The 26525-nt window shown below is 36.4% G+C and overlaps 1 pseudogene; it reads left to right on the plus strand.

Moving 5' to 3' along the window:
- Nucleotides 1-21743, plus strand: part of LOC118854729 — a 53033-nt pseudogene extending 31290 nt beyond the window's left edge.
- The last annotated feature ends 4782 nt before the right edge of the window (nucleotides 21744-26525 follow it).

A 26525-nucleotide genomic window follows, 5' to 3' on the forward strand; every position in this document is an offset into this window, starting at 1 on the left:
GTCTTTTGCTAGTAATTCATGCACCATCATGAAAGTTTTGAAACAATCATTTGGTATTTTATCTTATTTCTTTTTAATTTTTCATAGAAGCTGGAGTTTATCATCTTTCCCAATGTAGCTATTTTGTAGTTCATTACAATAATGATGAAATCAGAATGAATAAGCTTTCTGTTAATCATTCAAGTCTGAGTTAAAAATCTCATCTTGTACTGGAATACTTTCCTAATCCCATTAATACTTTGGCCTTTTCTCTGTTCTTAATTTCCTAGTTATCCTATACATAGCTTGTCTGTACATAGTTGTTTGCATATAGTCTCCCCCATCAGACTATGAGCTCCCTGAGGGCTGGGAATATCTTTTGCCTTTCTTTGTATGACCAGTGCTTAGTAAACTACCTGGCATGAAGTGGGTGCTCACTAAATGTTTATTGACAGTATTAATTATACTGCATTTGTTGATTATCACAGAACTTTTTTATCTTAGTTTTCTATGCATGTCTTTTGTTTTGGAAACATAAATTTAAATCAAGCACAATACGAATGCTAGAATATTTGATGTCCACATGGAAAAATGTTGTCTATATAAAATAAGCTAACAGCATTGTTTTAGCAGGTCTGAATCAAGATGGTCTGCAAGCTGAGAATAACGTTTGATAAAACTTACATGTTGACTTCTTGAAATGTAAGACAAGAATTTTCCACATTTACCTTTTTAAAGGGTTCTGTCTCACCCCATTTTTTTAATTTATCAAGACTTTGTAGCTTTTTATTGGCATCGTATTGGTGGGTTTATTTTGGTTGTTTACTTTTTGCTCTTCTATATTGATGAATTGGACTCAACTGAACTGTCAGAATCAGTTATACTATTATATCAATTACATTTGACATTATTCTGTTTTTGACATGTTAAATAGAGAACAAATTTAGTCTTCTCACTGTGCTTATATCAATTTTAAAATTCAATAAATGAATGAACTACAAGTGTCATCCTGAGTCAAATGCTTTATAGTCATCAAAAAGTCAATATAAATATTGTGGATCATTGGAGGACTTGCTAAATAGTTATTGAACATGTGTGCTGTTCTTTATACTCCTCTTATTTTTTGGCATACCCATTTACTCCTAAAACTATATAGCATGTTTTTTTCTTTATGTATAGAATTACTTGTTTTTACTGATACAACTTGTATATACCTTGTATAAATTGAATAAACATGTAATTACCTTGAATTGTCAAGGGTTGACTGGCATTCTTCTTTTTTGGAAGTAGATATATGATCATTTCTATTGATTAAAAGAAAGGATGATCAGGCTTGCTGTCGGAGATAATGCTGATAAGGATTTTTGCTTGAACCATTGTGAAGCATTTGGGCCAATAGTTATGTCCCTTATTTGGCTCTGTCACTTTTGAATTTTGCAGAAAATACATAGTTTTAAAAGTCTCCATTATCGGAACTGCCTTTTTTTGTCATTTTATTAATTTTGTATAGGCTTTCCCTTTCTTATTTCATCCAACCTAAATTTTCATTTTGTTGAAATTTGTGACTTTAAAATAGCCAGAGATTTTTCCTCATCCTTCTTTTTTAGAGTTCTTTCTTAACTGTGGTTTGTTTCATTCTTAAGTCCCTGGAGTAAAGTTTTTTCTTCGACATTGAATTGTGGATTCTCTTTTTTATACTATTTTGTCTCCTTGCATAACCTTGATCACTTATTTTGTTTTGTTTTGTTTTTCTTTTAAGTACTGATTAAGGAAATGTGTAATTTCTGACTCAATTTTGAATAGTATTCAAATTATCCACTCCTTGTACTATCTAGATATTGATAAATTTTCTCAGTGTCTTAACATATTTCCATAGAACTTTAGTAGCTTTCTAAAGTCAGATAAAAGAAGATAATGATTTATCAGCTAAAGATCAAGGCAGAAGAGGAAGGTCTATAGCAGATAAAATAGGAAACTAAATAGAATTTTTGTAGCTTTTAGGTAACTATGTGATATGCTTATCTTAAAAAAAGTAGTAAGAGAGTAAAGCTAGAAATTCTCTTAATTACAAAGTCTTTACCTGTAACTAATAATATCTCAAATTTTCTCATGATGTTTGAACTTGGTACATAATGAAATTATTTCAATATTTTTCCATTGCATTGCAATGATGATCATTGCATCTGAACAGAAGAATCTTGAGTAGATGAGAATTATTATTTATAATTTGTTTCAGTAGATCATGCCTTACTATGGAAAAAAAATATCTGTGACTTTAACTGAGCCATATAGTGTTCATATTGTCATTTATGTGTGTTATGTAATTCAGGGATTCTTTTATTTGCTGTTTGTTTTTATTAACTAATTTATTTTGAGTTTTCAACATTCACTTCAAGATTTTGAGTTCCACATTTTCTCTCCTTTTCTCCCCTCCCCCTAACCCAAGATGACATGCATTCTGATTACCCCTGCCCCTAATCTGTCCTCCCTTCTATCACATCCCAGACTTTCTCCCATCCCCTTCTCTTCTATTTTCCTGTAGGGCAAGATAGATTTCTATACCCCATTGCCTGTATACCTTTTTTTTCCCAGTTGCATGTAAAAACAAATTTTAAGATTTATTTTTAAAACTTTGAGTTCCACATTCTCTCCCTTTTTCCCTCTCTACCCACCCTCATTGAGACAGCAAAAAATTCCATATAGATTATACATGTATAGTCATGCAAAAAAATTCCATAATAGTCATGTTGTAAAAGGCTGTATTTTCCTCCATCCTATCCACCCTCCCACTAATTCTATTCTCTCCTTTGTCCCTGTCCCTCCTCAAAAGCATTTGCTTTTAGTTACCCCCTACTCCCATTTTCCCTCACTTATATCATTCCCCCTTCTCTTATCCCCTTCCCCCCCCAACACTTTCCTTTAGGGTAGGGTAGATTTCATACCCAATTCAGTGTAAATGTTATTTCTTCCTTAAGTCAAATCCAATGAGAATAAGGTGCATTCATTGCTTGTCACCTCACCCCCTTTCTCTTTCATTGTAAAAGCTTTTATGTGAGATAATTTACTCCATTCTACCTCTCCTTTTCTCCTTCTTATAGGACATTCCTCTCTCACCTCTTAATTTTATTTTTTTGGATATCATCTCTTTTAGATATCATCCCTTCATAATCAACTCACCCTGTGTCCTCTGTCTATATATACATTCCCTCCCACAACCCTAATACTGAAAAAGGTCTCATGAGTTACTAAAACTATGTTTCCATGCAGGAATGTAAAGAGTTTAACTTTAATAAGTGCCTTAAGATTTCTCTTTTTTGTTTACCTTTTCATGCTTCTACTTATTCTTGTGTTTGAAATTCAGATTTTCTACTCAGCTCTGGTCTTTTCATCAAGAATGCTTGAAAGACCTCTATTTCATTGAATATCCATGTTTTCCCCTGAAGTATTATACTCATCTTTGCTAGCCATTTGATTCTTGGTTTTACTCCTAGCTCCTTTGACCTCCAGAATATCATATTCCAATCCCTCCTATCTTTTAATGTAGAAGCTGCAAGATCCTGTTTGATCTTGACTGTAGTTCTGTGATATTTGAATCATTTCTTTCTGACTTCTTGCAGTATTTTCTCCTTGCTTTGATAACTCTGGAATTTGGTGACAATATTCCTTGGAGTTTTCCATTTGGGATCTCTTTCAGGGGGTGATCAGTGGATTACTTCAATGACTATTTTAATCTCTGCTTCTAGGATTTCATGAAAGTTTTCCTTGAGGATTTCTTGGAAGATACTTACCAGGCTCATTATTTTTTCATCATGGCTTTCTGATAGACCAATAACTCTTAGATTATCTCTCTTAGATCTATTTTCCAGGTCAGTTTTTTTCCAATGAGATATTTTATGTTTTCTCCTATTTTCTCATTCTTTAGATTTTGTTTGACTGATTAGTGATGCCTCATAGAGTCATTAGCTTCTACTTGCCCAATTCTAATTTTAACAAAGTGTTTTCTTCAGTTAGCTTCTGTGCCTCTCTTTCCATTTGGCCAATTTTACTTTTCAAGGATTTCTTTTCACCCACTAGGTTCTGTACCTCCTTATTCATTTTAGTTTTTAAGGATCTGCACTCATTAATGAATCTTTTTCTTCCATTTGGTCCATTGTATTTTTAAAAGCATTCATCAATTTTTCTTTTACCTCTCTAATTTGGGTTTTAAAATCTTCCTTGAACTCTTCCAGGAATGTTTTTTGGACTTGAGACCTGTTCATATTCCTTTTTGAGGTTTCAGATGTTGGAATTGTATCAATTCTGTCCTCTTCTGAATTCATATTTTAATCTTACTTGTCTCCACAGTGAGATTCTATGGTCTTTGCTTTTTCTAGCTTGCTTCTTTATATTGGCTGCCTTTTTCCTGGCTTTTAAAGTGGGTCTCTGCTTTTGGAGCACAGGGAGCTCTGTCCAAAGCTTCTTGTGCTGGGAACTAAGGGCCTGGTTCCAATATTTTGTGCTGTGGCCTCTTGTTTTGTTGGCTAGAAGCTATATACTGCTGCAGGTGACGTGGTGCTGAGCTGGAGCTGACTAACATGTGCCAAGGATAGAGGCATGGTGAAGTCTTTTTAAGTTTTCCCATGGTTCCATTGAAGCTCACAACATGAGGTGTGGGAGAGGGGTTGTCTCGCCATTGGAAGTCTCCTCTTCCCCTAGAGCCGTACTATATAGCACAGATGTTTTCAGCAGTAGGTCTGCACTGGTGTCTTACAATTCCCCTGGCTGTGTGAAGAACATCTGGGGTCCTGGGGTAGGTCCTTGCTGGCTCCACCTCCCTGAGTCTCAGTATTTCCTTCTGGTCTACTGAGGTAGGGCTTGCTGGAATTGCTCCCGTACTGCACTGGTCCCCTTCTGCTACAGCCTTCCTGCTAGCTTCCTGAGATAAAAAAGCTTCTGTGCCCTGACTTCTGGCTCCACTTTTCCAGGGTTTTTCCTAGGGTGATATTCTTTGTGTTATTCATGGTCAACAAGGGAGGAATGAGAACACTTACAGTTTTCTCTGTCATCATGGCTCCTGGAAGTTCAAGAAGGTGACTTTCAAACATTTAGTCTGTGGACTGATAATGCCAGGAGTAGGTTCCCACAGGCTCTGTGCCTCTGTCTCACCTAGCTCTTACAGATACTCACCCTGTTTTGATTCAGCCCATAGTATCTGTTCCTGCTCTATCTGGTATGGTTGGGTGCAGGCCCACATGTACTCTTCCTCTCCTAGCCTGGTGTAACATATCCTTTTCATCAACCTTCCAGACTCTCCTGTGCTGGAAACCTGCCACACTCTGTATCTTAGCAGATTCTACATCTCTCAAATTTGTTCAAATTCACTTTTTTTAAAGGTATCTGAAAGAATTTGTGAGAGAGCTTGGGTACATTCCTATTCTCAGTACACCATCTTTGTTCTGCCTCCATTCTTATTTTTAAGGAATTATTTTTTTCAGTGAGCTTTTGGACCTCTTTCCATTTGGTGAATTCTTCTTTTTGAGGCATTCTTCTCCTGATTGACTTTTCAAACCTCTTTTGTCATTTGTATCCGTCTATTTTTTAAAGTGTTATTTTCTTCACTATTTTGGGTAGTCCTCTTTAGTAAGGTGTTGATTCATTTTTCATAATTTTCTAGCATCACTCTCATTTCTCTTCCCAATTTCTCCTCTACTTCTTACTTCATTTTCAAAATCCTTTTTGAGCTCTTTTATTGCCTGTGACCAATTCATAATTTTCTTGGAAGCTTTGGATGTTGGAGCTTTGACTTTGTTGTCTTCTGGTTGTATATTTTTATCTTCTTTGTCACCAAAGTAAGATTCTATAATTTGAGGGTTTTTTACACTATTTGCTCATTTTCCCAGGCCAATTGCTTGACTTTTTAAACTCTTTGTTAAGATAAAACTGCTTCTGGTGTGGAGGATGTATTATCTCAAGCTTCAGGGATGTTGTACAGCTGTTTTCACAGATAGGGGGCCTGTAAATTTTCAGTTCTTCCAAACTGATCAAAGCAGAGGTGTTTACTCCTTTCTTGGCCTGTGCTCTGGGCTATGAGTGACCACAAACACTCTTCTGTTTTGAAACTGTGAGGAGGATTCCCTCTCCGTTGCAGCCACAAGCTTTACCACACCAGCACTCCTGCTCACCCCAGGACTGCCCCCCAGGACTGGCACCGAGATCCAAACAGGGCAAAGCAAGAGGATCCTGCCTCACAGCCAGCAAAAAGATCCCTACGATCCCCCTCTGATCAGCTGCTCGATCCCCCCATAATCTGTGGGTGGGGGCTCCTGAAGCAGCAGCAGGTGCTGCTGCTACTACCACTGCTGCCACCATTTCCACCTCCCCAGGGCTGGAGCCCAGGCCATTCTTTTATCTCACCCAGGTCCTGACAGATCATTCCCAATGACCTTTGAAGCTGGCACTTATGGGTTGAGAAGTTTAGAAACCATCACAGTTACCAGTGAGTTAGTCCCCTGAGGCCTGCTCCAGCCCTATCTGTGACAGTGTGGCCCATACTGGACTATACCCCTCTCCCAGCCTGCTGCAATAGACCTTCCCTGTCAATCTCCAAGTTGTCTTGAGCTGCAAATTTGTTTAACTCTGTCATTTTGTTGGTTCTGCAGCTCTAGAATTTGTTTAGAGACATTTTCACAGGTATTTGGTGTGTTTGGGTAGATGCTCAAGCAAGTCCCTGCTTTTATTCTGCCATCTTGGATCTCCCCCCATTCATATTTTTCTTGGAGATTTTTAATATAGGATCTTTGACTTCTTTGTCTTCTTCTGGTTGTATGTATTGATCTTCATTTCACAAATGTAAGACTCTATAACCTGATTTTTTTTAACTGAATGTATCAGCAAGGCAAGATTCATGACCTCGAGGATGACCATGAACATGCCTGTATGGTTTGGAATCTCAAAGTATGAAAAACTCTCTGGGTAGAAGGCAAAGGAAGGATAACATTTATTTAACACCTGAGGAACAAATACCAAGATCAATAACTGCTATCTGATATAGCAGTGATTATATTTCAAAACCATTAAGCCCACCTCAGTGTAGCAACAAGCAAATTATAAGACAGTATTATAGCAAGGAACCAAGTCATCCTCTAACCTTCACCACCTGCTGGGGCCTCCCTATAAACATTCAAGGATCTTAACTCTCTCCTTCAGTTTTCTGGTCCCTGAAGCTCCCTTGTTTTCACTCCATTCTCCACTCCTCACTCTTTCTGCAGCTCTCTCAGAGTTCTTACTTCTCCTCTTTGGGCTGATTTCTTAATTCATGCTTCTGACTTCTGAATTCTCAGTTATGAATGGCTACCTTCTCGGTGGATATACTGTTTTTAGGGCTCGAGGGTTTCATGCCTAGTCAGCAAAAGGGTGTTGGACTGAGGCTTAGCATCGACTTAAAAAAAGTATGTAGGAAATATCTTAAATCACTGATTGGCATTACAAAGGTGTAGGTCTGCCCCTCATCAGGCCTCCTTTAACTGGCCCCATCTGAGGCCTATTGAATAGGTATGAATGATCTTTAATCGCATTATCTCCACACTGTTTGCTCATTTTTTCCAGCCAATTACTTGACTTTTTAGCTCTTTGTTAAGGTAGAACTCTGCTTCTCCTGTGGAGGATGTACTCTCCCAAGCTTCAGGTCTTTTGGGCAGCTGTTTTCAGAGATATTTCTAGGGCCCTGTAAATTTTCAGTTCTGCCAAAGTTGTATGATCAAATGAGAGGTATTTACTCATTTCCTTGTCTGTGCTCTAGTCTATGAGTGGCAACAAACACTCTTTTCTGCCCTGAAATTGTGAGGAGGATTCCTGTAATCACAAGCTCTGCCATGCTAGTATTCCTCCTCATGCCAGGACCACCACCCAGGACTGTAACCCAGATATAAGTCAGGCGGAGCAAGAGATTCCTGCCACTAAAGTGATCTCTGCAATCCCCTTGTGATCACCTGCTCAGTACCCCCACAGTCTGTGGTTCAAGAGCTGCTGCTGCCACCCTGAGGCTGGGGCCAGACTGTGCTCCTCTCTCACTCAGGTCTGACAGACCTTTCCTACTGACCTTCAAATTTGTCTTTGTCATTTGTGGGTAGAGAAGCCTGGAAACCATCATGGCTATCAGTGCTTCAGTGCTCTGAGTCCTGCTCTGGGTTAGCTAGGGCCCCTTCTCTACCAGTGTGGCCCATGCTGGACGATGCTCTTCTCTCAGACTGGTGTAACAGACTGTTCCTGTCAATCTTTCAGGTTATCTTGGGATGGGAATTTGTTTCACTCTGTCATTTTGTGGGTTCTGCTTCTCTAAAATTTGTTTAGAGTCATTTCTTACAGATATTTGGAGGGATTTGGGGGAGAGCTCAAGAAAGTCCCTGCTTTTACTCTGCCATCTTGGCTCTGCCTCCTAATTCAGTAATTCTTGAACTATATATGTATAAGTACATGAGTGTGTAAGTGTGTGTGTGTGTGTGTGTGCTCTTGTGTGTATGTGTGTGTGTGTCTAATGCTAGTCTGATGAAGCCTATGAGCCTTTTCTCAGAGTAACATTTTAAACACATAAAACAAATATACAAAAATAAAAAGAAAACCAATTGTATTTATAATTTTAACATCAAAGATGTGGGTTTTGAACTCCTGATCCAATACCTTTCCAAAAATGTTCAGCACTTTTCCCCAAGACCTTTGAGTACTGATATTAATTCAAAGGAGTGTCACTAACTTTGTTATCATCCATGTTTAGCTGAATATCACAAAAAGTTTTGAGTAGTGCGCATCTGCAATCACTATTTCATTATCATCATTAGATGTTTCACTTTAATGGGTTACTAACCATATAAGTTACCTCCTCAAAGTACATTTGGCCAGACAATCAGGACTCCAACTACCCTTACAGTCTCAGGCACATAAAGTCCCCATTCTGTTTCACTCTGGCGTTCCCTATTTTTTTATGACCTCTCTATCTACCTACATAAAATATTAACAGTGGGCTGGGTTTTGAAACAGATGTTGATGATAATAATGAAAATGATATCATCATTAGGTTAGGCAAGATTATTGTCACTGAAAGGACTTAATTTCTTAATATCTTAAATGTAATCGAAATATCAAAAACCTATCCCTTTCTCCTAAAGCCGAAAAGAAAGCTTGCTTTCATTTCATTTCTAACTGATCGTGTCCCCTCTAAATCTTTCACTATCGCATGGCTTTCTATTTTTATTTACTTTTTATGTATATCAAATTATACCATTGTGCATATATATGTATATATATATATATGTGTGTGTGTGTGTGTATACACATATGTATATATATACATAAACGCATATATACATACAATGTGTATATAAGTACAATGTGTATATATGTTTGTATATATATATATATATATATATATATATGCACATACATACATAGTTGTTTCACTTTTTTCTTTGATATATCCAAGTTCTTCACGATTTTCTTTGATCCTGAAAGTCTGCCTTTATCTTCTCATGATCCTTCCTCCTTTCTTCCTAAGAATGCTTTCCTCCTTGTTTTGCCCATTACATTTTACCCTAGTCTTGACTTTTCTTCACCTTCCACAAGTCTTTCTACTGGATCTCAGTTACTAGAAACATCCAACCAATTCAATTGGTATCTTATTCCATTCATCTCTCTTCTTCTTTCGCACATACCTTTCACAATACCAATGATGCATTCCCTTCACCTCTCCCTCCTAGAAGGCCTATATTCCCTCAAAGATCAGTTCCAGTCCTACTTCTGGATTAAGTCTTTCCTGTTTTTTTTTCCTTGTATTGGTGGCCTTATCCTAATACAAAGATTTATATAAACTTGCACAGAATTTGTTTTTATTTATCTATGTATATTATTTCCCCCAGTAGAATTTGAGTTCTTTGAAAGCAGATGTTTGTTTGTTTTTGTCTATATTTCTAGTACCTATTACTATGACTATTGAAGGTAATTGATAAGTAAAAGCTTAGTGAATGAATTCACACTCATACATAAACCTTGGAGGAGGGGAGAGACTGAATAGAAGAATGTAGAGGGGGAAAAAAATAAAAACAATGCTGGACTCTGAATTTTAGCCAAAATCTGTCAGAGATAATTTATTAATACACTAGCATTTCTGCTTAGAGAGAGGTTGAAAGGGGCTAAGTTCTCCTAGCTAATTGGAATTCTCTCTGCCCCAAGCAATTTCTACTTACATTTTATAGTAATCCTAAAACAAAAGACACTTTCCCAGAGAAATGAAACAAAGTTTAAGTTATGATATTTTGATTTTACCAAACAGAATAATAGTGATCATAGATATGCCCCTTACCAATTAATCCCGCTTTTACACTTCCTTCTAAGAATTCCCCCTTTCAATTTAATTCATTTAATTCGAGGTGAACAGAGGGACCTCTCTTAATTAGATTAAACAAGATATTTTCATTCTTCCTTTGGTCACCATAAATAAGACTAAGTGTTTTATCGTTAGGAAATCTAGATGCCTCCCTGAAATTGATTGTCTATTTCAGGAAGACTGATTAGGTCTTACATTCAAATGAGACTAAAGACTTCAGATTAAGACACTGGTATAATAGTATTTCTAATTATTCGAGATTACAACTGAGACCTTAACACTATATGCTTACCCAAGAAGATAAAATTGACTCTCATTCTGGAAACTGAAGAACTTTGTATTACCCTAAGCTATTTCTTGCTTTTAAAAGGCTTTTTTTTTCGTCTTTTGATAGTAATTCATTCCTTCTGATTTGTAAATTCCATGAATACATCAGAATCATTGAACAACATGATCTCAGAACAGTAACCTTACCTAAAGGGAATGGATAAATTAATATTGGCTATTGATATCCTACATTGATTTACTAAAAAACCATCTCACCTATTTTGGTGAAAATCCTTCATTGTCACTAATCCCCCTATGGTTTGGTATCACACATGTTCTATTTTGTTATTTTCATTCACCATGGATGAATACATCTTTACTTGGTGATTCCTTTAGTGTTGAAGTGAATCCCTCAGGAAGCCTCTAATTCCTTTATATTCTAAACCATATCAGAAAGATAATCACCATATCTTAAAACTAGATATGAATAGCAATCCCATTTCACCCTTATCAAAAATGATTTTCCCTGGATAATAAATACAATTACATCCCCTCATAGCTGCAAAGCTCATTCTGATTAGACAGCCTAATCTTCCTATGATAACCTTTATTTGGCATCTTGACAAGTAGAGATGGAGTTAATAAAAACAGGAGACCTGTATCTTATAGTTTACTAGTTGTGCAGGAGTAGGAAGGTACTCAGTTTCCACATGTATAATAGGGAAAAATAAAGTAAATTCATGCAACAACTGTTGTAATTCCTGATGTCACAGGGTTGTCAGAACTTATAAGTGCATGGTTTTAATTCTGCTTTTGCATTTTATTCATATGCTTCCTCAGTAGTCACATGCTAACAGCAGCCTTTTGGTATTTTCTTATACCTACTTCCTCTCCTTAAAAGGATAAGTAGGAGTTTGTCCTCTTCTTATTCTAACAGTATAGACCTAGCCTTAAACTTTCTACTGTTACTAGACAGATCTTGGTGTTGGCAGCCTCATGACCTTAGACCTACCTTTGCCATTATGATGGTAGGAACTGCATTGTTAACTTAGAATAGAACTTCCTAAATAAATTTTGATTAACAATATACTTTTAGAAAATAGAGAGCTCACAGTTCATCTGATCAATTATATGATGCTTCACAGGGCCCACCATCATTTTTATTTCCATTTTTTCCATGTCTCATGAAAAGAACATACAATCTAGGTCATTGGGAAAATATCGATAAAAAGAAAAGAAAGTTCCACATATTTTTTTTTCAGTTCTGTGAAAGAAGTAAGGTAATTATAGTGAAGGATTAAATAGTTTCAAATTGTTTAGTGGGAAGATAGTCATATACTGAACATATGCTTGAATGATTTTAGAAGTTTAATTAAAGATAATTATCACAGATATAAAAGCTATCATTTTTCTTAAAAAAATCTTCAAGTCTTCATCCAGCTTCTATTGTTAACAGAGCTCTGTTTGATTCTACCCTTCTAAAAGGTGAGAGCTGGAAGGTGCAAATCTCATTTACATCAAAATTTGAAATCATCTGGCATTGCTATTGCTGCCAGTTTTAAGTGTCAAAAGTATATCAAATTGATTGGTTGTTAGGAAAAAAAAATAAAGTAGAACATTTTGAATGCATAAAAAATAACTTTTTGTCCTAATAGATTTACTGAAGTCTTCTGCACAATGCCTAGTTTCATGGCAAGGCTGGATTATTTTTGATACTTAATTAAGCAAGTTGACAAAAAAATAATATTAAAGGGCTGAAATTCATTGTCAACTGTTGGAAAACTCTACCCAAGAACTTAGGATTCAATCGATTTCAAAAGAAAAAAAAAGTAACAGCACAAATCAGACAAATTGCAGAGAATGAACACTTCAAGTGTCTTAGAAGCAGTGCTCAATGCTTATAATCACCAAACTTAACTGCAAACAAAAGATAAGGCAACTCCATAGCAAAGCAAGTATTGATTTTAAGTGATGATGGCAGAAATGGGGAGATCATTGGCTAATATAATGATTTATTCTTTGGTGTAATATAGAGGTAAAGTATCAGTTCCAGGTAGACAAGAATATAAACTAAACATCAGCTCTTTTTAAAGAGACTTAAATAAGGTAGATATAGTAGATGCATTTAAAGACAGACAAGATTAAAAAAGATCTTTAAAGAACTCAATTCTGGGCAAAAAATAAAAATCAAGAGGTAAGCAAAGACTTGGCTGCTTAGAGATGGAGTCATTTTGGCAAAACATCTAAGAGGGAATGTCTTTGATTAGTAGATGACCTTGTAAACTTGAAGGGTTGGAGAATTTGAACTTTTCAATATATACCAGAAGAGCCTGGCGACAACAATGGATAGAGTAAGACCTGAGTTCAACTCTCATTTCCAAGATTTGTTATCGCTGTGACCCTGGGTAAGTCAGTCACAAAGCCTCTGTTTTCTCACCTGTAAAATAAGGATAATGAAACTTAATTGACAAGGTTGTTGTAAGGATCAAATGAGATAATATTTGTAAAGTGCTTAGCACAGTTCTTGGAATAGAGTAAGTACTATATAAATGTTATTATTGCTACTACTACTATACTACTACTACTACTACTACTACTGCCACCACTACTACTACTACCACTACTACTACTACCACCCCATCACTACTACTACCACTACCACTAGAACTACCACTACTATTACTACTACTACTACTACCACCACCACCACCACCACTACTACTACTACCACTACTACTATCCCCATCACTACTACTACCACTACCACTACCACTACTTCTACTACTACTACTACTACCACCACCACTACTACTACTACCACTACTACTACTACTACTACTACTACTACTCCTGCTGCTATTTTCATTATTTGTTGATTGATTGAATTTCCTATGACTGCTACCAAAATTTTGCTTCATTTTCTTACTATGGAGAAACGTAGGTAACCCTGGATTTTAGGTGGCTAGACCAGTGGAATAAAATCTCTGTTGTTTCAGACTGGAAAGAAAATAACTGTAGGCCCAGTGATAAATTTGGGATCTGTCATGTAAGAACAAGCTTAGCTAAGGCTGAAGAAGCTCATTGCCAGAAGGATAGCATTCAGAAGATTTGTTTTACCCAATAGCAACAACAATGTATTCAACCATCTATGAAAGTATAGACAAAATAGTCATATCAATGGACCAATGGAAAGAATACTCTCTCATCTTGGAGACAGAGAACTGGATTTAAAAGTCATAGTTAAATGGCTTATTAGCTGTGCTTCCCATGGCAAGTCACTATGGATAGTAACAACTAACTACTTATCTCTTAAGGTTCTTGCATGGGAAATGTTCTGTGAATTTCTCTCTCTTTCTCCATCTCCCTCCCTTCCTCCCTCCCTCCCCCTCCCCCATCTATGTGTGTGTGTGTGTGTGTGTGTTTATAAATAATTGCTAGTTGACTGTGATTAAATGTGAACCTAATAATACTAGGGGAAAATGATTTATTGTTAGAGAAATCATAGCATCATAGATTTTCAACAAAGGTCATCAAGAACCACCTAGTCATTTCACAGATAAAGAAACTGAGACCCCCAAGAGTAAGACTTGCCTAAAATGACATAAGTAGTGAGCATCTAAGTTGGGGTTTGTACTAATATCCTAAGACTCCTAGTCTGTTGTATAATACCAGTTTTCTGGTAGTGCTTCATTAATTTATCTATTCATTCATTAATTCATTTGTTTATTTTTTAATTTTCTTTTTTTATGCTTCAACTACAGGGGTTTATTAGAAATAATATAAAATCTGAAAATCATTTTCCAACACAATAAATTTAAGAAAAAAATCATAAAAGGAAATAAGCCTTGATAGGGAAGAGCCTGTCCATTTTTCCTTTTTTCAAGGGCTTCTTTCTTTTCTTTTGCCTGCTCCTGATTGAGCAGGTAACAAGTTAAAACCCACACCATTACTGGCACCTCACGAATTCTTCATTTCAATGGAAGTCTTCTCCATACTCTTACCTAAGGGAACGGAAGATGTGGCCAGCACTAGCTATTGCTTCAATTTTGTGCCAAATCAGAGGAACAACTTTCTTCTTTCCCTTCTTCCCTTTTCCTCCTTCTCCTTGTGAGTTGTACATGACCTGCCAGGGCTTATCTAATTTTAGTTTTCTCTTTTCTCAAGCTAGGAAGAACTATAAATCCCTGGACATTTTTTGGCCAACCACCACTTTGCCAGGGGATGTTATAGAACAAATGTTCATTTTCTTCTCATGTTTTATTTCTTCTTCCCTCTGTTTTATTCTGAAATCTAATATCTTACTTGCAAACTATATTTTAAAAATTATATTTCCCCCATGTAACTAGTTTATAGTATAAATATGGTGCAGGGATCAAGGGGGAAGGAAGAAAATATTTGCTATCTTTTTTTTTGGATATCTAAGCATTGCCCTCTCACATAATTTATTATTTTTTAAAATTTATTTTTAGTTTTCAACATTTCCTTTTATAAGATTTTGAGTTCCAAATTTTTCCCTTTCCGTCTTCTATCCCCTCCCCAAGAAGGCATGCATTCTGATATAGATTATAGTTATACAATTATGTTAAACATTTCCAAATTAGTCATGTTGTGAAAGAAGAATCAGAACAAAATGGAAAAATCAAGAGAAAGAAAAAAAATGAGGAAATAGTATGCTTAGATCTGCATTCAGATTCCATAGCTCTTTCTCTGGATGGGGATAGCATTTTCCATGATGAGTCCTTTGGATTTGTCTTAGATCATTAAGAAGAGCTAAGTCCATCAAAGCTGGTCATTTTGCAGTGTTGCTGTTACTGTATACAATGTTCTACTGGTCCTGTTCACTTCACGCATAATCAGTTCATGTGAGTCTTTCCAGGTTTTTCTGAAATCCACCCACTTATCATTTCTTATGGAACAAAAGTATTCCATTATATTCATATACCAAAACTTGTTCAGCCATTCCCCAACTGATGGGCATCCCCTCAATTTCCAATTCTTGGCCACCACAAAAAGAACTGCTATAAATATTTTTTGCACATGTGGGTATTTCCCCCCTTTTTACAATCTGTTTGGGATACAGACATGGTAGTGCTATTGCTGGATCTTATAACTTTTGGGACATAGTTCCAAATTGCTCTGAGAATGGCTGGATCAGTTCACAACTCTATCAACAAAGCATTAGTGTTCCAATTTTCCCACATTTTCTGTGACATTCATCATTTTTTTTGTTTCATTAGCCAATCTTATTTGTGTGAGCTGATACCTCATAGTTGTTGTACTCTGCATTTCTCTAATCAATAGTGATTTAGACATTTTTTATATGACCATAGCTTTAATTTCTTCATCTGAAAACTACCTGTTCCTTTGACCATTTATCACTTGGGTAATGACTTTTAAACTTATAAATTTGACTCACTTCTCTATATATTTTAGAAATGAGTCCTTTATCAGAGATCCTGATCGTAAAACTTGTTTCTCAGATTTCTACTTCCCCTCTACCACATTTGCATTGGCTTTGTTTGTGCAAATTTTTTTTTCATTTAACATAATGAAAATTATGTGTTTTGCATTTCATAATGCTCTTTCTCTCGTGTTTGGTCATACATTCTTCTGGTCTCCATAGATCTGACTGGTAAATAATCTCTTGCTCTCCTAATTTTCTTATGGTATCACACTTTATGTCTAAATCATGTACCCATTTTCACCCTATCTTGGAATTCAGTGTAAGATGTTAGTATATGCCTGGTTTCTGCCCTGCTATTTTCCAGTTTTCTCAGCAGTTTTTGTGAAATAGTGAGGTCTTATCCCAGAAGCCAGAGTCTTGGAGTTCATCAAATAGTAGATTACTGCATTAATTAATTACTGTGTCTTATGTGCCTAACATATTCCACTGATCCACTACTCTATTTCTTAGCCAATGCCAAGTAGTTTTGAAGATTGCTGCTTTATAATACAGTTTTATATCTGGTAAAGCTAGGCCACTTCCCTTGCATTACTTTTCATTAATTCTTTTGATATTCTGGACCTTTTGCTATTTCGTTATTATTTTTTCTAGCTCTATAAAATAATTTTTGGTAGTTTGATTGGCCTGGCACTGAATAAGTAAATTAGTTTAGTTAGAATTATCATTTTGTTATATTAGCTTGACCTACTCATGAGCAATTGATATTTTTACAATTATTTAGATATGACTTTATTTGTATAAAAAGTGCTTTGTAATTGTGTTCCTGGGTTTGCCTTGGCAGGTGAACTCTCAAATATTTTGTATTGTCTACAGTTAATTTAAATGGAATTTTTCTTTCTATCTTTTGTTGCAGGGCTCTGTAAGTGATATATAGAAACATTGATGATTTATGTGGGTTTATTTTATATACTACAACTTTGCTAAAGCTGTTAATTATTGCAAATAGCTTTTGTTGTTGTTGTTGTTATTGTTGATTCTCTGGGATTCTCCAGGTATGCCATCATATCATCTGCAAAAAGTGATAGCTTTGTTTCTTCATTGCTTATTGTAATGCTTTTAATTTATTTTTCTTCTCTTTTTGCTAAATCAATCACTTTTAGTACAATTGTGAATAACAGTGTTTCTAATGGGCATCCTCATTTCACTTCTTATCTTATTGGAAATTCTGCTGGTTTATCCCCATTATATATAATACTTGCTGATGGTTCTCAAGGGATGCTGCTTATCATCTTAAGGAAAACTTCATTTATTCCTATGTCTCTAGTATTTTAATAGGAATGGGTGCTATATTTTTTTTCAATTTTTCGCATTTATTGAGATAATCATATAATTTGTGTTAATTTTGTTATTGATATGGTCAATTATGCTGATAGCTTTCCTTATATTGTACCACCCCTGTTTTCTTGGTATAAATCCCACCTGGCCATAGTGTATTATTCTCATGATAAGTTGCTGTAATATCTTTGCATTAAGGAAATTGATCTATAATTTTCTTTCTCTGTTTTGGTTCTTCCTGGTTTAGATATCAACATTAAATTCATTTCACAAAAAGAATTTTGCAGGACTCCTTCTTCACCTGTTTTACCAAATAGTTTATATAGTATTGGAATTAATTGTTCTTTAAATGTTTGATAGAATTGCCTTGTAAATTCATCTGGCCCTGGCAATATTTTCTTAGGGAGATCACTGATGGTTTGTTCAATATCTTTTCCTAAAGTGCCATTATTGAAGTATTTTATTTTCTCTTCTGTTAATGTAGGCAATTTATATTTTTGTAAAAATTTATCCATTTCACTTAGATTGTCAGCTTTGTTGGCATACTGTTGGGCAAAATAGCTGCTAATTATTGTTTTAATTTCCTGTTTTTGGTGGTGAATTCACCCTTTTCATTTTTGATACTTGTAATTTGGTTTACTTCGTTTTTAAAAACAAATTTAACCAAAGGTTTATCTGTTTTATTTTTTTAAATAAAACAAGCTATTATTTTTATTTATTAATTCAATAATTTTCTGAATTTTAATTTTATTAATGTGTCCTTTGATTTTAAGAATTTCTAATTTGGTATTTATTTGGGGATCTTTTGTTTGTCCTTTCTCTAACCTTTTTAGTTGTATGCCCAATTCATTGTTCTTCTCTTTCTCTATTTTATTCATGTAAGCATTTAGAGATATAAAATTTCCCCTGAGAACTGCTTTGGCCCCTACTCAACTCAGCGCAGTCCCAGCCCAGCCGGCCTGGTTCTGAGAAGTGACCAGAAGTCTCCTTGAAGATACTGAGGTGTAATACATCTGCCTCTCAAAATTGAGGAAAAGAGGGAGCCAACATGGTGGCTGGAAAGCAGGGACTAGCATGAGCTCCCTGCCGAGCCCCTCCAAAAACCTATAAAAATGGCTCTGAACCAATTCTAAAACTGTGGAACCCACAAAATAGCATAGGGAAGCAGGGCTCCAGCGCAGGACAGCCTGGATGGTCTCTGGGTGAGGTCTAAACCGCATGGAGCTGGGAGCAGAGCAGAGCGTAGTGGAGCAGAGCCCAGAGTGGGCGGTGTGGACCAACCAGACCAGGAGCTGGGTGGAGCAAGCCCTAGCACCCTGAATCAGTGAGCTGCAGCAGTTACCAGACTTCTCAACCCACAAATATCAAAGACAACAGAGAAGGTTAGTGGGAAAAGCTGCGGGAGTGGAAGGAGTTCGCAGTTCGGCTACTGCCCCAGGGGCAGTGGAGGTGGGGCAGCTACAGAACTATAGCTGCAGTTGCTTCCGGCCCTGCCACACCTGGTGGGAGGAATTAAGTGGCAGATCAGAGCAGGAGTGCAGAGCCTGCTGAAGATCTAAGTCCAGTCTGGGTTGGGGGTTCTTGGGGAAGGAGAAGTGCTGGTGTGGCAGAGCTGGCGCATCCCCCCAAGCTTGGAACATAGAACCCTTTAGTCTACAAGCAGTCATACCCTGCTGAAAAACTAGTGTCAAATTAGTTGGTTGGGAATATGGCAAGACAGTGAAAACGCACCCAGATTCAGTCTCAGACTTTGGAATCTTACTTTGGTGATAAAGAAGACTAAAATATACAGCCAGAAGAAGTTAACAAAGTCAAAGAGCCTACAACAAAAGACTCCAAGAAAAACATGAACTGGTGTCAGGCCATTGAAGAGCTCAAAAAGGATTTGGAAAAGCAAGTTAGAGAAGTGGAGGAAAAATTGGGAAGAGAAATGAGAAGGATGCGAGAAAACCATGAAAAATAAGTCAATGACTTGCTAAAGGAGACCCAAAAAAATACTGAAAAAATATACTAAAGAAAACAACACCTTAAAAAATAGACTAACTCAAATGGCAAAAGAGCTCCAAAAAGCCAATGAGGAGAAGAATGCCTTGAAAGGCAAAATTAGCCAAATGGAAAAGGAGGTCCACAAGACCACTGAAGAAAATACTACCTTAAAAATTAGACTGGAGCAAATGTAAGCTAGTGACTTTATAAGAAATCAAGATATTATAAAACAGAACCAAAGGAATGAAAAAATGGAAGACAATGTGAAATATCTCATTGGAAAAACCACTGACCTGGAAAATAGATCCAGGAGAGATAGTTTAAAAGTTATTGGACTACCTGAAAGTCATGATCAAAAAAAGAGCCTAGATATCATCTTTCAAGAAATTATGAAGGAGAACTGCCCTGATATTCTAGAGCCACAGAGCAAAATAGAAATTGAAAGAATCCACTGATCACCTCCTCAAATAGATCCCAAAAAGAAATCTCCCAGGAATATTGTCGCCAAATTCCAGAGCTCCCAGATCAAGGAGAAAATACTGCAAGCAGCCAGAAAGAAACAATTTGAATATTGTGGAAACACAATCAGAATAATCCAAGATCTAGCAGCTTCTACATTAAGAGATAGAAGGGCTTGGAATATGATATTCTAGAGGTTAATGGAGCTAGGATTAAAACCAAGAATCACCTACCCAGCAAAACTGAGTATCATGCTCCAAGGCAAAATATGGATTTTTAATAAAATAGAGGACTTTCAAACTTTCTCAGTGAAAAGACCAGAGCTGAATAGAAAATTTGACTTTCAAACACAAGAATCAAGAGAAGCATGAAATGGTAATCAAGAAAAAGAAGAAGAAAAAGAATTTGCAAGGGACTTACTAAAGTTGAACTGTTTTGTTTACATTCCTACATGGAAAGATGACACGCATGATTCATGAGACTTTAGTATTAGGGTAGCTGAAGGGAATATGTATATATGTGTGTGTGTGTGTGTATATATATATATGTGAGTGTGTATGTATGTATGTATATATATATATATATATATATATATATATATATATATATATATAGAGAGAGAGAGAGAGAGAGAGAGAGAGAGAGAGAGAGAGAGAGAAAGGACACATTGTGAGTTGAAGATGAAGGGATATCTAAAAGAAATAAAATTAAATTAAGGGATGAGAGAGGAACATACTGAGAGAGGAGATAGGGAGAAATAGAATGGGGTAAATTATCTCACATGAAAGTGGGAAGAAAAAGTAGTTCTGTAGGAAGAGAAGAGAAGGCAGGTGAGGGGGAATGAGTGAATCTTGCTGTCATCAGATTTGACCTGAGGGGGGGATACCATACATACTCATTTGGGTATCTTACCCCGCAGGAAAAAAGGAGGAAGAAGATAAAAAAAGGGGGGGCATGATAGAAGGGAGGGCAAATGGGGGTGGAGGTAATCAAAAACAAACACTTTTGAAAGGGGACAGGGCCAAAGGAGAAAATTCAATAAGGGGGATAGATTAGGAAGGAGCAAAATATAGTTAGTCTTTCACAACATGAGTATTGTGGAAGGGTTATACACAATGATACGCATGTGGGCTATGTTGAATTGCTTGACTTCTTAGGGAGGGTGGGTGGGAAGGGAAGAGGGGAGAGAATTTGGAACTCAAAGTTTTAAAAAACAGATGTTCTAAAATTAAAAAAAAAGTTTTTGCATGCAACTAGATTTACACAGGCAATGGGGCATAGAAATTTTTCTTACCCTACAAGAAAGGAAGAGAAAAGGGGATGGGAGGGGAGTGGGGTAACAGAAGGGAAGGCTGACTGGGGAACAGGGCAACCAGAATATATGCCCTCTTGGAGTGGGGGGGAGGGTAGAAATGGGGAGAAAATTTGTAATTGAAACTCTTGTGAAAATCAATGCTGAAAACCAAATAAATAAAAAAAATTGCTTAAAAAAAAGAAAACAGCTCTTTAAGTATTGAAGTTGCCTCCTAAATTCCAGTGCCTCTTAAATCATGATGATTTTCTCATTCTGTGAAAAGTGAAAGGAGAAATCTCTTTGACGAAGATTCAGATGAAGACGAGGATTTTTTTTTTCCTAAGGGAACCATGTGGACCAAAACTTGGACTTTAGAATGAGAAAATTAGGCGTGTACAGAATCAGGTGAATGAAGAAGTGATGTCATGTAAGAGAATATTTCAAAAGTGATTCAAAGAGGAGAGAGACTACATGAGCTGCAGTATGAATCAGATAGCTTATCAGATAACACACCAGCTTTTAGCAACAGATCTGAAGAGCTTTGAAGAAAAGTATTGTAGCAAGGATGCAAAATGAAGACCATCATGGTTTTGGTTGCTGTTGCTCTTTTTCTGGTGATTATCATTTATATTGTCCTGAAATATCAAACTTTATTAGGTGAATAAAGATCTCCAGTAAAACTTTTCAGGGATAATTACAAGAAGAAGAGGAAGAAGAAGAAGGAGAAGGAGAAGGAGAAGGAGAAGGAGAAGGAGAAGAAGAAGATTGCTACACAATTTACTGAAAAATGTAAATGACTTACAAAAGTTTTTTTTTTTTCTCAAGAAGCAAAAAGGTGAGTACCTAATTCAAATTGGAGCATTGATAAGTTCCTGATTAGCCTCCTCAACTTCACCAAAATATGCTTGCATTAATTTATTTTAAAATAGAAACATCTACTTTGCCATGTTACCAGAACCTAATTTGAAAGTAGATACTTGCCAATACATTATTGGTATGTTGAATTAAACATTGATGATGATATTCTTAATTCAACACAATTTGCTACTGTAAACTAGAGACATGGAGACTTATGGCATCAAGTTCAGGGTGAAAGGTGAGAGATGAAACATTATGTAAAAATGGATGCCAACCATTCAGTTAATGATTACAAAATGTATAATTTTTCTCATGTAAAAAAGTGGGTTTTGAAATGGTTTCTTTATATTTATGAAGAAAATAATGTTTTCAATACTGCTACTTTCAACTGTGACTAAGACATTTCAGTTAGCCTCAAAAATAAAAATTAAAAAAAGAACTGCTTTGGCTGTATCCTATGAATATTTGTATGTTGTCATATTATTGGTATTCTCTTTGATGAAATTATTTATTTTTTCTATGATTTGTTGTTTGACCCACTCATTCTTTGGGGTTAGATTACAGAGTTTCAAATTAATTTTTAATTTCTCTTTCCATGGCCCTTTATTACATTTAATTTTTACTTCATCATGATGTGAAAGTGGCACATTTAATATTTCTGCCTTTCTGCATTGGGTTGTGAGGTTTTTATGCCCTAAAACATGGTCAATTTTTGTATAGGTACCATATACTGCAGAGAAAAAGGTATATTCCTTTCTATTCCCATTCAGTTTTCTCCAGCAGTCTATCATATGTGTTATTTTTTTTTTAAATTCCATTCACTTCTTTAACATCTTTCTTGTTTATTTTCTGGTTAGATTTATCTAGTTCTGAGAGGGGGAGGTTGAGGTTCCTACTAGTATAGTTTTTTTTCTATTTCTCCCTGTAACTCATTTAACTTCTCCTTGAAGAATTTGGATGCTATACCATTTGGAGCATATTTGTTTGGTATTAATATTATTTCATTGGTACCTCTTAGTGAGATGTAGTTCACTTCTTCATCTCTTTTAATTAGCTCTATTTTGTTCTTGCTTTGTCTGAGAACAGAATTACTTCCCTTGTTTTTTTTTAACTTCAGCTGAAACATCATAGATTCTACTCCAGCCTTTTGCATTTACTCTATGTGTATCTCTCTGTTTCAGATGTTTTTCTCATAAACAACATATTGCAGGATTCTATTTTTTAATCCACTCTGCTATCCACTTCTTTTTTATGGGAGAGTTCATCCCATTCATATTCCCCATTATTTCCCTCCATCCTATCCCCCCCACACACACTTATATTTCTCTGTTTCCTTTTCCACTGTCTCTCCTCACCAATGTTTTACTTTCGACCACCACCTTCTTGTAGTATTAATGTGATCGAAGATCTTCCCAACGCATTCAATAGGTCTCAGCTGGGCCTAGGTAGGAAAGCTTTATCGTATCTTTGGTTGTAAGTAGGCCTAAAGCCCATACTTACTAGGTGCTAAGCCAATGTGGTCATGAAGCCCTCAGGACCCTAAGGGGAGTTGCTAAGACCAGGGCCAATGGTATGTGCACTGAGTTCTAGTCAATCATGAATTCAGCCAATCAGAGACCTGAGTTCTAGCCAATCAGATGCTAGCAAGGACTGTATAAAAGGGGAGCTCAGAATTGGAGAAGAGTAGAATTGAAGGGAAGCAGAATTGAAGAGGAGAAGAGAACTGAAGAGGGACAGAACTGAGAGCAGCAGAACTAAGAACAGCAGAAATGAGAGCAGCAGGACCGAGCATGTAGCGCCAATGTGGCTAGCAAAAACTGTGGCTGTGAAACATCAACAACAACCAGCACACAGAAGGACTGCTAAACATAAGTTCTTTGATCTGGTTTTCTAAGGAAAGCAATTTTAAGGGGTTAACAATCTCAGTTTATATCATTCAGTTCAGGGGGAAAAGATCAGCCCCCTAAACTTCAAGGCAAACACAAACAGAAATTATAACCATCAACAGACAGACCTTGTCTGATTCAAATCACAATTCATAGTTACCAGAGATGCACCAACATCTCTCTGGGTTACAAAGGTGGGTGGTGCGGAATGCAACAGCTTGCCCAGAGTCTTGTCGCCCATGTTCTTTCAATGAGTGTACTCCTAAAAGTCAAATGCCAACCTCGGATCTTGTCTCAGGGCCCTCAGGCACTTGATTACCTGAGCGCTGAGAAGCACTCAAATAAAGAACAGTGAAAAGTCCCATTTAGGGTGTAGGAAAGTTGGTTAATCCCTAGTACCACCATAAACATGGTTTCCAATCAGTGACTCCCAAAATGTCTTAGTGCTGAGGAATATTCCAAGACAAAGATCCCACTTTTTACCTGCCCCATTCAAACAAATGCCAGATCATTAAAGGCAGTTAAGAGAAGAACAGTAAAAAGCCCCACCCTCATTACCACTACAGAGCAGTAGAACTGAGAGCAACAGAACTGAGAGGAAGACATTGAGGCAGCAGATTTCAAGAAGGCACTGAAGAACAGACATTGAAAGAACCAGGGTCAGCAGAAGAAAGTTAGCATTTGTGAGTGATTGTTTACAGGAAGGCCCTAGCAGGGGGGGAAGGTTAGAGGATGACTTAGTTCCTTGCTATACTGCTGTGTTATAATTTCCTTGTTACTACATTGAGGTGAGCTTACTGGTTTTGGAATATAATTGCTACTATATCGAATTGGGGGTATTAGTTCTCAAATTTGATCCACTGGAGTCTAAATAAATGTTATACTTCCACTTCCTTCTACATAAAGAGTTTTTCATATTTTGCCATTCTGAAATATTCAGGCATGTTCGTGGTCATCCTGAAGGTCATGAATCTTGCCTTACTGATATGCTTCTGCATTCTCTCTTCCCTTGTATCAGCCCCCATCCCTTTTCTTTCCACTTTCCTCCCTACTTCCCTACAGGGAAAGATAAATTTCTATACCCAGCTAGGTTTGCATGTTATTCCTTCTTTGAGCCAAATCTTATGAGATTAAGGTTAAAACAATATTCATACCTCCATTCTTTCCTCTACTGCTATAGGTTTTTTGCTACTCCTCATGGGATGCAATTTTCCCTTCTTTGCTTACTCTTGCCTTCTTCCAGTATAATCTTTTTTTTCACCCATTAATTCATTAATTTAATTAATTCATTTAATTTCTTGAATGATGATGTCTAGGCCCTTTGTTTCTGACTTTCAGACAGATCAATGATTTTTAAATACTCTCTCCTTGTTTTTTTGTTTGTTTTTCCAATGAAATATTTCACATTTTCTTCTCTTTTTTTCATTCTTTTGCGTTTTTGTTTGTTCGTTTGTTTATTGATGTCTCATCAAGTCATTAGCTTCCATTTGCCCAATTCTAATTTGTTATTTTTAAAGAAATTATTTTCTACCTCTTTCTTTTTTAGGCCAATTCTGCTTTTAAAAGTGTTATTTTCTTCAGTGAACTTTTATAATATACATTTTTTTTCACCAATTCTGTTTTTTTAAGTTGTTTTATTTAGAAGTTTTGTACCTCTTTTAGCAAGATGTTAATAGTTTTTTTTAGTAATTTCCTTTGTCATTTTCATTTTCCTCTGTCATCCCTGTTTTAATTAATTTCTTTGCTTCTTTACTTCAGCTCTTCTAGGTATTCTTGTTCAATTTTTGTCAAATTCACCTTGTTTCTTTAAGATGTGGCTTTTAATTATTTGAACATAATTTTCTTCTGAGTTTATGACCCTATCACTATAGCACATTTTTATGGTCAGGTTTTTTTATGTTATTTACTCATTTTTCTATCATATTTATTGACCTTGAAATTTGTTAAATTTGGGCTCTTTTCTAGTGGTAGGAATGGGCCATCCCAAGCTTCTGGCTCTTTCTCAATGCTCTTTTCAGAGCTTGTTCAGGGGGTTTGGAATTTTTCTGTGCTTCCAAGTTCATGTGATCTTGGTAGAGATTACTGCCCCCTTGTGACCTTAATCAATATTGCTCCTCAGAGCCCTTTTTCTCTTCTTACTGAAAGTTATATATGCCTCATATATACTTAATAATACCTCAGGTCTCCTACTCCCTTGTCAATGCAAAAGCTGTTTTCATCTCTGGAACTGTGGCTAAGAAGTTGGTACAGGCAGTGAGTTGCCAAACAGGACCTTGTCCTCTATCCAGTGATAGCACAGTCTCTTTTTTGAGCAGTTTTTGACCCTATTGCCATCTCTGGTTTGTGAGCTTCTGAAAGAGCTGCTACTGTTCTTGCCATTTCAAAGTCCCACTACTGGTATCGCCCTCACATGGGCTCTGGACCAGTCCCCTCTCCTATATCAAACACCTTTCCTTCCAACCTAATAAGTTGTCATGAGATTAAAAAAATGTCTCACCCTGACCTGTTTGCTCTACTCTAGAATTTGATTTGAGACATTATTTTTAATTTTTTTTGAAGGGAATGTTGGGAGATTTTGGCTACTCCCTCTACTCTCCCTTCTTGGCTGTGCCCCCCTACAAATACATGTTTTTGAGAGACTAGTTATCTCTTCTACTCTCTATGGCTGAACACCCTTGAAAAAGTCATCTATAATAAGTGTCT

This window comes from Trichosurus vulpecula, chromosome 6, assembly GCF_011100635.1.
Source record: "Trichosurus vulpecula isolate mTriVul1 chromosome 6, mTriVul1.pri, whole genome shotgun sequence".
In the NCBI taxonomy this organism is placed as follows: Eukaryota; Metazoa; Chordata; class Mammalia; order Diprotodontia; family Phalangeridae; genus Trichosurus; species Trichosurus vulpecula.